We start from the raw sequence: 16,811 nt of genomic DNA, 5'->3' as shown, positions 1-16,811 counted from the left end.
TAAGTACCATTTTTAGCTTACATTCATTACGACATCATAACTGGCCGCCATTGCTACGTTACATTGAAATACAAACACACACACACACACACACACACACACACACTTGTGTCTGTGTAAATGTGTGTGTGTGTGTATGTGGATGATGTGTGTAACGTCCATGTTCACAACTATATACACTTATGTATAAACAAAAAAGTATTTACTGGTACCGTTCAGTCAGTGTGTTGATACATAACGAGTGTGATGCCCTGCTGTCGTGAATGTAGTGACATGGCCGTGCATCCTCAGCTATACTTTAGAATTCGTGTAGACGCCCTCCATACTACACTGATATAGCTCACTTATACCCCACAACAGACTTGCACTGATAAGCCAAAACATTAGGACCATTGCCCACCGTGACGTTGGGTGCCACCTGGGGTACCTGACGTGATAACAAATGTATGCAAGTGGAGCAGACACGAAACGGGGGTTCACCCTAGCAAAGAAATGGTCTGCAAATGGGGAAATCCACTTCGACAAGCGACTTTTCCAAAGGACAGATTATTATTATGCAAATCCTGTGAACGAGTACCTGTAAAATGGCGAAGCCGGTCGAAGTTCACGTGCCCTTGTCGTGAGCATCTATTGAAAGAAGTAGGAGGACAGTGAAACTACCACTAGGTGCTAAATAGTTGGACATCCACTACTCTTTACAGATCGTGGGGTTTGGAGGCTTGTCTTCTCTGTAAAGCAACATAGATGGTGGTGTGTGACAGCTACATCTACATGGATACGCTGCAAATCACATTTAAGTGCCTGGCAGGGGGTTCATCGAACGACCTTCACAATCTCAGTTATTCCAATCTCGTATAGCGCACGGAAAGAATGAACACCTATATCTTTCCGTACGAGTTCTGATTTCCCTTATTTTATCGTGGTGATCGTTCCTCCCTATGTAGGTCGGTGTTAACAAAATATTTTCGCATTCGGAGGAGAAAGTTGGTGATTGTAATATCGTGAGAAGATTCCGTAGTAACGAAAAACGCCTTTCTTTTAACGATTTCCAGCCCAAATCCTGTGTCATTTCTGTGACACTCTCTCCAATATTTCACGATAATACAAAACGTGCTGCCTTTCCTTGAACTTTTTCGATGTACTCTGTCAGTCCTATCTGGTAAGGATTCCACACCGCGCAGCAGTATTCTAAAAGAGGACGGACAAGCGTAGTGTAGGCAGGCTCCTTAGTAGATCTCTTACATTTTCCAAGTGTCCTGCTAACAAAACGCAGTCTTTGGTTAGCCTTCCCCACAACGTTTTCTATGTGTTCCTTCCAATTTAAGTTGTTCGTAATTGTACTACCTAGGTACTTAGTTGAATTTACGGCTTTTGGATCAGAGTGATTTATCGTGTAACCGAAGATTAAGGAGTTCCTTTTAGCACTCATCTGGATGACCTCACACTTTTCGTTATTCAGAGTCAACTGCCACTTTTCGCACCATTCAGATATTTTTTCTAAATCGTTTTGCAGTTTGTTTTGATCTTCTAATGACTTTATTAGTCGATAAACGACAGCGTCATCTGCCGACAACCGAAGACGGTTACTCAGATTGAAGGCCGGAGTGGCGGAGCGGTTCTCGGCGCTACAGTCTGGAACCACGCGACCGCTACGGTGGCAGGTTCGAATCCTGCCTCGGGCATGGATGTGTGTGATGTCCTTAGGTTAGTTAGGTTTAAGTAGTTCTAAGTTCTAGGGGACGGACGACCTCAGCAGTTAACTTCCATAGTGCTCAGAGCCATTTGAACCATTTGAACCATTTTTTCCTCAGATTGTCTCCGAAATCATTTATATAGATAAGGAACAGCAAAGGGCCTATAACACTAGCTTGGGGAACGCCAGAAATCACTTCTGTTTTCCTCGATGACTTTCCGTCAGTTACTACGAACTGACAGGAAATCACAAATCCAGGCACATAACTGAGACGATATTCTATAAGCACGCAATTTCACTACGAACTCCTTGTGTGGTACAGTGTCAAAAGCCTTCCGGAAATCCAGAAATACAGAATCGATCTGAAATCCCTTGTCATAGTACCAAACACTTCATGTGAATAAAGAGCTAATTGTGTTTCACAGGAACGATGTTTTCTAAAGCCATGTTGACTGTGTGTCAATAGACAGTTTTCTTCAAGGCAATTCATACTCTACCGAAAGAGCACTACGTTGGTGCATGCACAAGTGTCGTGGAGCACACCATCCTCCCTACAATCTTGAACGTGTAGCTCCGCAGCCGACCACCTCTACGTGTTCACATGATGACTCAACGACATCGTCAATTACGATTGCAGTGAGTACGGGACTACCGGGTTTCCACCGTCGATCTGTGGAAACTTGTCGGTTCTTCGGGTGACTCACATTTATGCTCCACTGGTCGTCTTCGCAAACGCCATCATCGAGGTGAACCGCGGCTCGAGAAGTGCAGCTCGGCACGGACACAGGCTGGAGGGAGCAGCATTATGCTATGGGAGTCATTCTTCAGCGCTTGCATGGAACGTGTGGTAGTAATCGAAGACATGCTGATAGCTGTGAACCACCTGCAGCCCTTCATATTTGATGTTTTCCTCGACGGCGATGTCACCTTCCAGCAGTAAAACTATCCGTGTCTCGGAGCCATAAACGTTCTACACTTGTTTGACGAGCATTGTAGTGACTACATTCTATCCTACAGTTGTTTGACGAGTATTATAGTGACCACATTCGCCCGATGTAAATCCTATGGAACTCATCTGGATCGCTATTGGGCGTCACCACCACGTACGCAGATCAGCGGTCCGCCGTTTACACGATTTGCATGACCTGTGCGTAGAGGTTTAATGCTACGTACCTCCACAAACCTAATTACAAACTGGTGGATCCCTGATACGCAGAGTCAATGATGTATTTCGTTGCAGACGCGGACAGACAAGCTCTTAAGCAGGTGGTCATAGTGTTTTGGCCCATCAGTGTAGTGACTTGTTTTCAGTTAAATGGGCAGCGATGGAAAGTGGCGAGTCAAGAATCCGAGGATGTGGACACAGTGAGTTCACAGAAGACCTCATTGACCCCGATGGCGAGTATACTGATCTCATTTCTGATCTCTAGTACCTCCATTTTTCATCCACTTTAATTCATTTTCATTATGCTCATAGTTACGACTTTATGTCATTGTCTTCAAATATGGTGGACATAAAAATTTATCAACAATTTATATGTCATTGTTAATTGTTACAATTGGTAGATCTTTTCTTTACACATTATTTTACTTGTGGTATATTTTATGTTCATCGCTTCTTTCAGACTTGTGGGATTACGAAATTTCATGCGTTATTCAAATCTGTCTACAGTAGAGACATTCTTAGGACCACACGTGACGTGTGCTGCACTGCTGTTGAAATTGTTCGTCAATATTTTATAAAGTTTCAGTTAGTTACTTATTTTAAAGTTTATTTGCTTAATATTTGCTATGAAAGTAGCTTATTAGTAGATTTTCATTAGTCTTCCTTCCTGTGTTATTGACGCGAGTGATCTGTTATTCGTGAATGTGCTTACGTCGTTCGTGAAAGCCTCCCGCCTCAGTAGTGTGTTTACATTTTGCGGCGTGCACTGCAGCTGTAGCGGTTATAAACCTAAGTACTGACGAACTTACTTGTGCACTGTTATACAGATATTAAATTTAATAGTTTTCAGCGGTGTTTCGTGCTGTTTGTGGCGAAATAACGATTCAATAAGCTTGTGGAAACGTTCCCTCGCTGTGTTTTTTAGAGTTTTCTGTGCGTTGAGGTCGTTTAGTTAATTTCGCGCTTTACCTTTCAGCTGACGTTTCTTACTGTTTCTAGTGAAATATTTCAGTGAAATTTTCATTCAGTATTTTAACTTCGTGGAGTGCTCCAGCGGCTGTTTGAATTTTTCTGTTTTAGCTAATAAGTTTTGTTGGTATTGGTATTAGCTGTGGTGTAGTTGTATTAACACAAATAGTTGCTTTCTTGATAGACAAAGGATTTCGAGACCGCTATTGTTAGTTCTATAAGTAGTTCCACTGGAGTAACTGAACTTCGGTAAGGTAGACATATAGTTTTTTTCAGTAACTGTAAAATTTTACCGTGAGTGAGAAGTGTGAGCTCTGTCGTAGGTTACGGTGTGGGATTTGTTCAAAGTATTTTCATTGGGGCGAATGCAGTTGGGAAGCCAGGGGGCATTCTAGCGAGATCCTCTCCTGGGAATGCAGAATGTGTAGTAGAAATAAGTTGATATAGGAGCAGGAGCGTAAGATCTGTGTCCTTCAGGTGCCGTTACAACGCACAAAGATAGGTTGAGGAGGGTGAATGGTGGTGGGGAATGGGAAATGGCAGCTGGCAAGAAGGCAGCTAGGAAGAGGAGGTATTCAGATAGTGATACATAACGTATATGCAATAGATTTTAGCAACTGTCAGAGTTGAGTGGAGAGGAGTCTCGTGTAGCTGTAGATGTAGGGAACATGCAGCAGTCCTCAGCAGTTATGAGGCCTAGATCAGTTGCAAAGTCTAACAGAAAGAAGGAGGTTCTGATGCTAGGTAGTTCGCACGGTAGAGGTGTTGGCCAACAGTTTCAGGAAGTGTTGGGGAGGGAGTACTGGGTCACCAGTATTATGAAGCCTAGTGCAAGATTGGCTTAAGTGACTGACAGCATACGGGAGTATGTAGGAATTACGCTAAGGAGGATCAGGTAGTGATAGTGGCTGGAGCAGGGAACAATCTTGATACGGATGGGGAATATGATGTAGGTGGTGACCTGGTAAAGATAGCAACTCAAACTGGTAGCACTAATGTGTATTTCGTGCAACTGTTTCAGTGTCATGATCGGCCTCACCTTAATGCGGCTGTTAGGTGTGTTAACGTGGGGCTGGGAAGGGCGCTCATAGCAGAACGCATGGGTCACATCTCAGTGGTGCAAATAGGGTCTATCAGTAGATCGGGATTAACATGGCATGGCCTGCACCTCAGTAGGTATGGGAAGGGAAGGATGGCTAAGCGTATAGGTGACAGTGTTGTGGGTGTTGGTGGTGGTCGTGCTGGTGGTGGTAGGATCACTCATGGAAAAATTCCTGTAATGGTTGGTGTTAGTTTAGATTGAAGTCATCTGATAGGTATACGTGCTTAAAGGAAGTCCCTCTAACGAAGGGCTCACGTTCTGACGATGTAATGTTTACAAGTACAGAAGGAATTAGCATGTTTCACCAGAATATAAGAGATATTAGAGATGAACAGATCAGGTGATGTTTTTCAGGGAGTTCCTTGGGGGTGGGGGAGTGGCTATGTATGTAATAAACAGTATTCCATTTGAGTCCATAGACGTATCACAGCACTGCATTGAACAGATACTTGAGTTTTGAACAGAGGCAGTTGAATTTAGTGAAACTAAAATTCTAATTGTTTTTTATAGGTCCCCTAACTCTGACTTTGGAGCATTTCTGCTCCAGCTAGAGAGGGTTCTTGATTCACTTTGTAGGAAGTACCAGAAATTGGTTATATGTGGTGACTTCAATATTAATTTTCTATATGATGGTGCAAGGAAAAGGTTGTTGGTAGATCTCCTAAATTCATATGATCTGATGCAGATTGTGTTTTATCCAACTAGGGTAAGGCGAACAGTAGCAAAGTCATAGACAATATTTTTATTCATTATTCATTACTACAAATGGTTCAAATGGCTCTGAGCACTATGCGACTCAACTTCTGAGGTCATCAGTCGCCTAGAACGTAGAACTAATTAAACCTAACTAACCTAAGGACATCACACACATCCATGCCCGAGGCAGGATTCGAACCTGCGACCGGAGCGGTCACGCGGTTCCAGACTGAAGCGCCTAGACCGCAGGCCACACCGGCCGGCCATTCATTACTACACTCATGCTCATAAATTAAGGATAATGCTGATACATGGTGAAACAATGCTCTGGTGGGTGGTTTTCGGGTTTAAATCACCTCGGGGTATGACCATGAGGTGCATTTGACCTGCGGGTGTCACACGGTGGCGCCGGCAGCAGTCCATATACGCAGAGATGTGTTGGTGCATGTCAGGGTACGGTGCAGCGAGTAAGTGTGCATACGTTTTCAGAGGTGCAAATGGCAACTGTGTGTTGAAAATGCCTCAAACAACACATATTGATGACGTTATGAAGGGTAGAATACTAGGGCGACTGGAGGCTGGTGAAACACAGCAGATCGTAGCACGGGACTTCCGTGTGCCACGAAGTGTGATCTCAAGATTATGGCAACGATTCCAGCAGACTGGAAACTTGACGTCCACAAGAAGACCGATATCTCACCATCAATGTCCGCAGACGGCCACGAAGTACTGCAAGTAGCCCTGCTCGGAACCTTACCGCAACCACTGGAACAATGTCTCCAGACACACAATCTACAGACCTGAAAAGACATAGATTATTCGCCCGGAGACCTGCAAGGTGCATTCCACTGACCTCTGGTCACAGGAGAGCCCGTGAAGCCTGGTGTCAAGAACACAGTACATGGTCATTGGAACAGTGGTCCTTGCCCGCATCTCATGGTCGTGCGGTAGCGTTCTCGCTTCCCACGCCCGGGTTCCCGGGTTCGATTCCCGGCGGGGTCAGCGATTTTCTCTGCCTCGTGATGGCTGGTGTTGTGTGTTGTCCTTAGGTTAGTTAGGTTTAAGTAGTTCTAAGTTCTAGGGGACTTATGACCACAGCAGTTGAGTCCCATAGTGCTCAGAGCCATTTGAACCATTTTTTGAACTGTGGTCCCAGGTTATGTTCACAGACGAGTCCAGGTATAGTCTGAACAGTGATTCTCGTCGGGTTTCCATTTGGCATGAACCAGGAATCACAATCCAACCCCTTAATGTCCTTGAAAGGGGCCTGTATGGAGGTCGTGGTTTGATAGTGTGGGGTGGGATTATGATTGGTGCACGTACAACCCTGCATGTCTTTGACAGAGGTACTGTAACAGATCAGGTGTATCGGGACGTCATTTTGCACCACTATTTCCGCCTTTTCAGGGGTGCAGCGGCTCCCACCTTCCTCCTGATGGATGATAACAAACGATCCCAACGAGGTGCCATCGTGGAAGAGTACCTTGAAACAGAAGATATCAGGCAAATGGCGTGGCCGGCCGTTTCTCCAGACCTAAACCCCATTTAGCAAGTCTGGGATGCTCTCGGTCGACGTATCGCTGCACGTCTTCAAACCCCTAGGACACTTCAGGAGCTCCGACAGGCACTGGTTCGGAAATGGTAGGCTATACCCCAGCAGCTGCTCGACAACCTGATCCAGAGTAAGCCAATCCATTGTGCGACCTCTGTACGTATTCATGGTGATCATATCCTATATTGATGTCGGGGTACATGCACAGGAATCTATGGCGTTTTGTAGCACACGTTTTTCAGGACGGTTTTCTCAACTTATCACCAATACCGTGGACTTACAGATTTGTGTCATGTGTGTTCCCTATGTGCCTATGCTATTAGCGCCAGTTTTGTGCAGTGCCACGTTGTGTGGCACCACATTCTGCAATTATCCTTAATTTATGAGCATGAGTGTAGATGGGCATTCTGTTAGTAAAAGGGTGAATGGCCTTTCAGACCATGATGCACAAATTTTAACACTAAAAGGCTTTAGTACTCAAACAAATGTCATACTTAATTAAAAACTATGTAATAAAGTTAATCCATCAGCAATAGAGAGTTTTCTAAACCTTGTCATGAAACAAGAGTGGCAGGAGGTTTGTAGTGACAAGAACATATTTAATAAATATAAAGCTTTCCTTAACACATTTCCCATGCTCTTTCGGAGCTACTTTCCATTAGAACGTTCTAAACGAGGTAGTAGCAGTAATAGACAGCCCGGGTGGCTGACTAGTGGGATAAGGGTATCTTGTAGAACAAAACGGGAATTATATCAAAATGTTAGAAGTAGTAACAATCAAGCTACAATCACCCATTACAAACGGTATTGTAGGGTGCATAAAAATGTTATTAGAAAGGCAAAGAGTATGTGGTATGCAAATAGAATAGCTAATTCACAGGATAAAATTAAAACCATATGGTCAGTTGTGAAGGAATTGTCTGGTCAAAAGCACAAGGTCGCCGATATAAAGTCGATTAGCAGTAAAAATATTTATGTTACTAATTAATCAGATATATATACAGCATTAAACAATCATTTTCTGAGCATTGCTGGTGAATCAAATTAAAATATAGTTTCTTCAGGGAATCATACAACTTTCTTGGCAAATGCCTTTCCGAGATTGAAATACTCCTCTGTGATACAGACAAGAGCGAGACTGAGTCAATAATTAAATCACTGAAGACTATGGACACTCATGGTTATGATGGAGTATCCAGCAGAATATTAAAATTCTGTGCTGCACATGTTAGCCCTGTATTTAGCAATATTCACGAGTCTGGTTATTTTGTCATTGGCCTCTCAATATATATATTCCTCACTGTCATTGCTTGTTAACAGTGCTAGCTTAATCCCAAGAATAAGCAGCTTTCACTCGGTTAATACTCGGTTAATACTCGGCATTTGGATCGGACTTCCTTAACTTTTGTGTATAAAGCTGTGCAGTATACTGGTGCATCCACTTTCAATAATCTACCATTCGAATTCAAAAATCTTAGCAGCTTTCAAATCGAAACTGCAGAGTTCCCTCATGGGTCACTCCTTCTATTCTGTCGAGAATTTCCTTGAAAAATTTTGCTGATTCTTGTTGTATTGCTGATTGTGTTTACTTAAACCTATGGACTGACTTTCTTCGGGTCCATAAACATTTATTTTTATTTGCTATTACTATTATGTTGTAATATCATGTTCTGACAAGTTCCGTGATAATGGAGATTTGGTCCCAAAGTTGGTCCTGCGGAACTTGAAGGGTAAATAAATAAAAAATAAAAACCAAAACCAAGCAAAGCTGTACCGTTAGGCTCTCGAAGAGCGGTCAGGAAAAACATACGCTTGATTCTTACCGTGCGGGCCCACATTTCTCTTATTTCATTATGATGATCATTTCTTCTCACATAGGTGGACACCAACAAAATATTTTAGAAAGTGGAGGAGAAAGCTGGTGATTGAAAATTTGTGAAAGGTCTCGCCGCAACGAAGGAAGTATAGGTTGTACTGACTACCACGCCATGTTGCAAATCGCGTCAGCATAACTCTCTCCGATACTTCGCGGTAATACAGATCGAGACGCCCTTTGAACTTACTCGATTTGGTCCGTCAATATAATGTGAAGCGGATCCCATACTGTGCAGGAATACTCTAGATGATGTTAAGTGTAATGCAGTATATGTTAAAGACATAAAATCAAATACTTGAAAATGTCATAACAGGCTGGAACCTGGATTGCTCTTAAACAATCAATAAGACCGTCAAATGACGGTGTGTTCCTATAAAAAAAATTATATGGCTGTTGCTCAGCAATATCAAAAAACTGATTACTCTAGAAGAGAGCAGATAAGCGCAGTATATGCAGTCCACTTAGTGAACTTCTTACGTTTTGTAAGGGTTTTGTTAGTAAAAAGAAGTGTTGGCTCGTTTTCCCCACATCATCTGTGCGTCGGCTTCAGTTTAAATTATTCGTAATTGTAGTCCCTAGTTATTTATTTTAATTGACAGTCTTTAGATTTGTGTAATGTACTGTGAAATTTAACGGAGTCCTTTCAGTATCCATGTCGATCACCTGACACTTTTCATTAATTAGTCAATTGCCACTTTTCACACCATACAGGAATCTTATGTCAATCATTTTGCACTTAGGAAAGTTGCACCGAAATTAATTTCTTTATGGTAATAGCGTAATTAGTTCTTAGTGTTCGTGGGCAACAACAGCTCTTCTGCCTGAGAGTGTAGCACACCGGGCCGAAGCTGCTTGGAAAATGGAGACCCGGCTGATATAAATGTATTGCTAAGAAGAGAAATAAAAGTTATTCACTGAGAAATTATTCTCTGCGACATCCTGCCCTCGCCCGCTGCCTGGCTGAGCCGGCCTCATCCGTAATCGTGCATGTGCCCTTCAAGTTCGACCGGCGATCAAGCTTCTCTCTCCAAATGGCAACAAATAACTGTTGTTCCAGAACTCTGTTGTCAGGTCTGTCACAGGTTACTGCCTATCCTGTTTTCGACAGCAAGATTCAGATCCCCCGTTGTGTGAAGATGCAGACTGTCAAAAAACTTCTTTCTTACTCATGCCTGTACTGTCCATAGATGCTGACCACAGTACCACAGAGTAAAGTTGATTATCTCCGCCGTTTCCGAGATCCTCGGCCCCGGAGCTGGGGTATATCAGCCTTTTGTCATAGTCGTTTATGTAAACGGGTTTCGCCATTTTCGGCCAGTATCTTCGTTAGAGTGATTTCAAACTCTACTCTGCTCCTCCCATATACACTCTAAGGAATAATAAAAGACAGACCACGAAGGAATTACCCGAATAGCACTGAAATCCGCAGATGTAATGTTCATGTACAGGCAAAAAAAAAAAAAAAAAAAAAAAAAAACATCAGAAAAAGTTGATGCTTTACTCAAAAGAAAGAGTTTTAAAAATTGGGCAAGTCAGCAACTTGTTGGTGCAGCAGTTATTTGGTATGGCATAGGTAGAGTTGTTGGATGTCTTCCTGAAGGATACGTTGCCAAAAGCTGCCAAATGGTGGGGTATGTAGTCGGAATCCCGTGCCGGTCGGAGGCTCCTGCCTATAATGCTCCAAGCGTACGCAATTGGGAAGATATTTGTATACCTTGTTGGCCAAGGTACGGTGTCTTAAGCAAGAAGACAAGCAGTTGAATCTCTCGCTATGTGTGTACGGGCTTTATTTTGCTGAAATTAATCCCAAGATAGTTTGCTATGAAGGGCAACAAAACGAGGCATTGAATGTTGCCAACGTACCGCTGTGCTGTAACAGCGAAAGCGGTCTTATTGTGAAATGAAATGGCACCCAGATCATAGCCTTTGTTATCGGCCCGTGTGATGGGTGACAGTCAGGTCTGCATCTAACCACTGTTTGGGGCGTCTCGAGCCACGTCTTCCGTCTGGAATCTCATTCTCTGGAGTAGAATTGCTTCACTGTTGAGCACCAAAGACCAGGAAGAACAAATCTGGTGACGCCCCATGTAGCGGTGGGATACCTGTCTGACCGTCGGCCGCTATATGGAACGACAGCTAGCAGTGATGGTTTGGGGTGCCAATCCTCAGGAGGACATTTAACAACTCTATCAACGAATGGAAAGACGAATAAATGCTTGCGTAAGAATCAGAGGTGGACCAACTTCTACTGATTTGCTCAATTTGTCTCCTGAATAAATGATCCATCTGTTTTGAATTTGTAATCATTTATTTGTCTGTACATGTACATCGCACATAACGATTCGGCGTAATGACTTCGTCGTGTGTCGTCTTTTTTTTGTATTAGAGTATACTTCCGTTGTGTGTCACGTGCCGGTAACGGCACCGGGCGACGTACAGTCTTCCAGTGGGCATTGGTCATCATGTTTTGGCTCATGAGTTCAAACGGTTCAAATGGCTCTGAGCACTATGGGACTTAACTTCTGAGGTCATCAGTCCCCTAGAACTTAGAACTACTTAAACCTACCTAACCTAAGGACATCACACACATCCATGCCTGAGGCAGGATTCGAACCTGCGACCGTAGCGGTAATGCGGTTCCAGACTGTAGCGCCTAGAACCGCTCGGCCACACCGGCTGGCGGCTCATGCGTGTCAGCGCCTGAAGAAGTGAATATGATCAATGATTGTGTAGTGTACTTCGAACCGTAAGGTTTGCGTTTCTCATAATAAACAAAGAATGAGTAAATGAATGATCTTTCAGGGTAACTTCTAAGGAAGATATCAGCAAAGAACTACGTTCGCCAGTAGAGGTCGGTGTTACTTCGCAAAGTGGTGAATAGTGGTATTTTCCACGTCTTAATGAAGACAACAGTTTGACGTACTGTTGATTACGAGAACAGTGGAGATTGAGAATGAGATCGGACTGAGGAAGGATGGAGAATAAAATCGACCATGCCCTTTGAAAGAAACCATCCTAACGTTCGCCTTAAGAGCATAAGGCAAATTGCGGGAAACTGGAGGTAGGATGGCCGGACGTCCAGTGTTATCGTTACTCGATGTAGCTTACAGCATTTGTTGAAGTAACCATTATGATGCCATTATCTCACTAAGGGTACTACTTCATAAATGTGTATTGAAGAATACGAAAGGAGCTGACAGGAAAGGAGTTACTTTTCCAGAAGTTTCTTCGCAGCTTCTATTTCTCAGAGAACAGCTGACTCCTATGCTACCAATTGATAATATGTTGGCTGTGAACGCTGTTCTATCTGTTACATAGAGAAGACAGGAAGAAATGTAAAGAAAAACCTTATAGACCATATTGACGCATTTAGATTCAGAATCATCAACAAATTTATGCCTTTACACTCTTCTTGAACGAAGACCAAAGTCAGAACCTTCAGTACCGTCCATATAACAATAGAAACTGAAATGCTCGATTTGGTACAACAGGTGCATATTTCAGCAGGCAGAAAATCTGCTGAGTGATAAAACTGAGTTATATAGTTACGACTTTTTCAAGCAACATAGCAGAGACTCTTTTCCTAAATGCTCAATCGTTTTGGATAAAGAGTAAAACCGCTAGTCATACTGGTTTACAAAAGTCAGTGATTTGGTCACGTGCCACTTTATTAAAACCGATTACTGGTTTCAGTTTTACACTCGTCATCTGATCTAATGAGTACAGCAGGGAAACGTAAGCCAGTTTCAAAACTAATACAATGACCATGTGCCTACGTGTTGCTGCTACAACAATTAGATCTGATGATGGCAGCAAAGCAGAAACCAGTAATCAGTTTTAATAAAGTAACATGTGAACAAGCCATTATAACATCCACGATATATATATTTTTTTATTACGAGTGGAATATGAACGTGTGGAAAATTACGTAACTCAATAATATTCATTCAATTATGTAATTATTTCTTAAAAAGATGGTAATTATGTAAAACCGAGAAAATATATGTTTCACATTCTTTGTTAATCTATGCCATTCTTTTCTTTTGTTTTGTACCCTTTTGTCGTCTTCTTCTGATGTACGTCGCCGACGCAAGACGCGAATCATTTGAGGTCTGTTGAATGAAAAACACTTAATGTAAAATTATTGTACTTTTATGTTCATTTGCTGGTAAAAACAAATAGAGACAAATGCGTTAAAACTATTAATGATTAATTATTGAAAATTCACAGCCTCTTTTAATTGTAATTTTGTATTAATTGTTTTAATAGCTGCAAGAAGCGCAGCCATTGTTAGTTAGGATTATATAGCAACTTCGTCTGTGCTTCCAGTTGAAAATAGCATGGGTTTGTGTTAAACTAATTTGCAAAACAATTTAATAATTCTTTAATTGGTGGCATCAGTTTAAATGATTAATTATTTATTGAGCAAAGGAAAATATTACTTAACAAAGAACTTAACTTTTGTTGGCCGCCATCTTAAGTTTTATCACAGTGCAAATTTAAATTACTTGAAACTGCAAACAATATTCCGATGAAATTTCCTGGCAGATTAAAACTGTGTGCGCGACCGAGACTCTAACTCGGGACCTTTGCCTTTCGCGGGCAAGTGCTCTACCATCTGAGCTACCGAAGCACGACTCACGCCCGGTCCTCACAGCTTTACTTCTGCCAGTATCTCATCTCCTGCCTTCCAAACTTTACAGAAGCTCTCCTGCGAACCTTGCAGAACTAGCACTCCTGAAAGAAAGGATATTGCGGAGACATGGCTTAGCCACAGCCTGGGGGATGTTTCCAGAATGACATTTTCACTCTGCAGTGGAGTGTGCGCTGATATGAAACTTCCTGGCAGATTAAAACTGCGTGCCCGACCCAGACTCGAACTCGGGACCTTTGCCTTTCGCGGGCAAGTGCTCTACCATCTGAGCTACCGAAGCACGACTACGCAATATCCTTTCTTTCAGGAGTGCTAGTTCTGCAAGGTTCGCAGGAGAGCTTCTGTAAAGTTTGGAAGGTAGGAGACGAGATACTGGCAGAAGTAAAGCTGTGAGGACCGGGCGTGTGTCGTGCTTCGGTAGCTCAGATGGTAGAGCACTTGCCCGCGAAAGGCAAAGGTCCCGAGTTCGAGTCTCAGTCGGGCACACAGTTTTAATCTGCCAGGAAGTTTCATATCAGCGCACACTCCGCTGCAGAGTGAAAATCTCATTCTGGAATATTCTGATGTGTAAGAAAGAAATGTGCACATGTGGTACTGAACTCTGTTTATAAAAGAAAAAAATTAATCGAATCAGACTGCATTTTCTAAGAATGGTGCTGATGGTATTTATTGTTGAACAAGATTTCATTGCAGATGTATGAGGCCAACATTATACTACGCACGAATCACGGAGAAAAATATTTCTGGTAGCATACATCAGTGTTGTGTGCGGGTGGTATTCTGTGGTTCCTTTTCATGATGAATTTGGTAAGAATAATTAAATCCATCGATGAGAAAAATTATAAAAGCTCTGATGTACGATCTGTAATTTTAGTGATATGAACAGAACTTACAGTCAACATTATTACACTACATCAGGTGGAATTCTTGTGCAATTTGAACAAAATAATCATCTGGGAGAAGTTGTAGTATGATTAATGCATTATATATTGTCAATATCATTTACAAAATCAGACCAATGCAACTGCTAAATAAGAGAGTGAATTCAAACCGCAGAATACCATAGAGTATCGTATCATCCATATTCATTGCATTTGTCCATGTTGATGATACGCAGAAACCGCCACACCATCTACGTTTATAATATAATCACATACCAGAGTCAGAGGTCTTCTTCACTGGTCCAAACTCCTTCTTTGCAAATTACCCCTTTTCACCCATCTATTCACTACAATTAATATGAATTCGTGCACTGTTATATGTAAGAGCTGAGTAAATTTATGTCTTTAAATGTAGTAGCAGATTTTGTAGAACGTCTTCGTACATAAAGTTGGTTTGTTGAAACATATTGTTTACATCGAGTAGTATCCCCTGCTAAAATTGTAGCCCACATCACTTCCTTCCACTAATAAACTGATTATACTTAGATGCCTCAGTATGTGTCCTATCAACCGGTTCTTCCTTCAACCCGTAGTTACTGTACCACCTTGATAGATAGACACATGTAACCTGAGACAAAAATTGATTCAAAATGAGTTTACAAATCAATGTATGTTGCCTGGCTACTTTAAATAAGTTAACAGAGATAAAATCACTATTTTACAAACCCAAATATGTGGGCAACACTTCAGTGATAGCCTAGACTAAAACTATAATTTTTTATTGACATTGGTGATAGAGCTTCGTGGCAGAGGATTAATTGTCTCGAAGAACTCTTATTACCACTGAGTTCTACACGTTACTATAGCTATTCTAGTACAATAGTTATTCGAACAAACATCATCGCTTATTCATTAACATGCAACACATTCTGGAACTGTTTATTTCAATTATGATTTTGATCTCACCTACCTACAGTAGCAGTAAACGTGAAAGCACAAAAAACATTTCTGTCACAGTGCCAAACGTAAGTGATCAGCCAGGAACTCTATATGTGCAGCAACCCTCACTGAGCAAAATAAGCTGAGGTATTCATACGGTCTTAAGGGGCAGCTAAGTTCCTCTCCTGAGAGAAACAGTCCCACCGTGTTGGTAAATATAACGGGGCCATCACCGCGACAAATTATTGGAGCTGAACGCGACAGCAACATCTCCCAGCAACAAGGGGTTGCCACTAATTGGACACTTGTTGCTCGCAACATTTCCATGCCGGGGCTATGACAACGGAACTTCTGTTCGCTCCCCTTACTTTTTCCTTCTCCTTTCTGCTGTGCAAGGCAGCCAATACTGATCAGTCATTTTGAATTACGCTACTGACTTCTAAGTCATGATGAACTAACTTCCTGAAAAATTGAGAGACTATCTTACTTCGATACCTTACTACCATATATCTACCCTCTGAAGAAACATATTTGGACTTTCTGAATTTCTGTATGGAATGAGGTTTACGAACTGTCACTGAAAATAGTTCCGTAATATACAAGGTTTCTACTATACTCTGGAGTATTAGGCTAGTAATTTTTGTTGTATTGTTGGTCGGCTATTCGCAAGTAGTATTGTTCGTCTATTACTGGAGAATATAAACTATTCAAACTGACGCCATGAAAATACATCTGAAAACCTTCATGACTTTAAAATGAAAAGGTGTCAGTTGGTTAATATTTGGAAAAAAGGCATCCTAATGCTGCTGTTTTTCAGTTTATGACAGTGAGGTTCTGCCAAAGTCACATCAGACTATATGGGGTGAACGAGGAAGCGAAACTCAACTAAAGGAAAGGCCTGCTGTGAGGATGCGAATTCAATAGAAGATACTTGGGACCATCTGGAACTGTGGATCATCACTGGAACCCGATGAGCTTGTTCAGTTTGAGGACGGCGAGTTTCGATGCACGTGATCGAACATACCGGTATAGAATGCTACCTAGTAACTTATTTCGATTTTACCGACATGTAACCACTACCGACCAGAGTGTGTTTATTTTTTGTAATGGTTTTGTTTTTATATCACACCAAAGTAGTCTTATTTTAGTTCAAGATCACTTCTCTCTCACTTTCCACTCTCCTCGATTCCATGTCAATTCACGTTTCCTGGCATACGGTGACCGCCTCGTAACGTTTCTGTCATATACTAGTTGTTACCTGTAGCCACACTTGATGATGATGAT

This window comes from Schistocerca nitens, chromosome 7, assembly GCF_023898315.1.
Source record: "Schistocerca nitens isolate TAMUIC-IGC-003100 chromosome 7, iqSchNite1.1, whole genome shotgun sequence".
NCBI lineage: Eukaryota > Metazoa > Arthropoda > Insecta > Orthoptera > Acrididae > Schistocerca > Schistocerca nitens.
Note: the sequence above shows the minus strand (reverse complement) of the source record.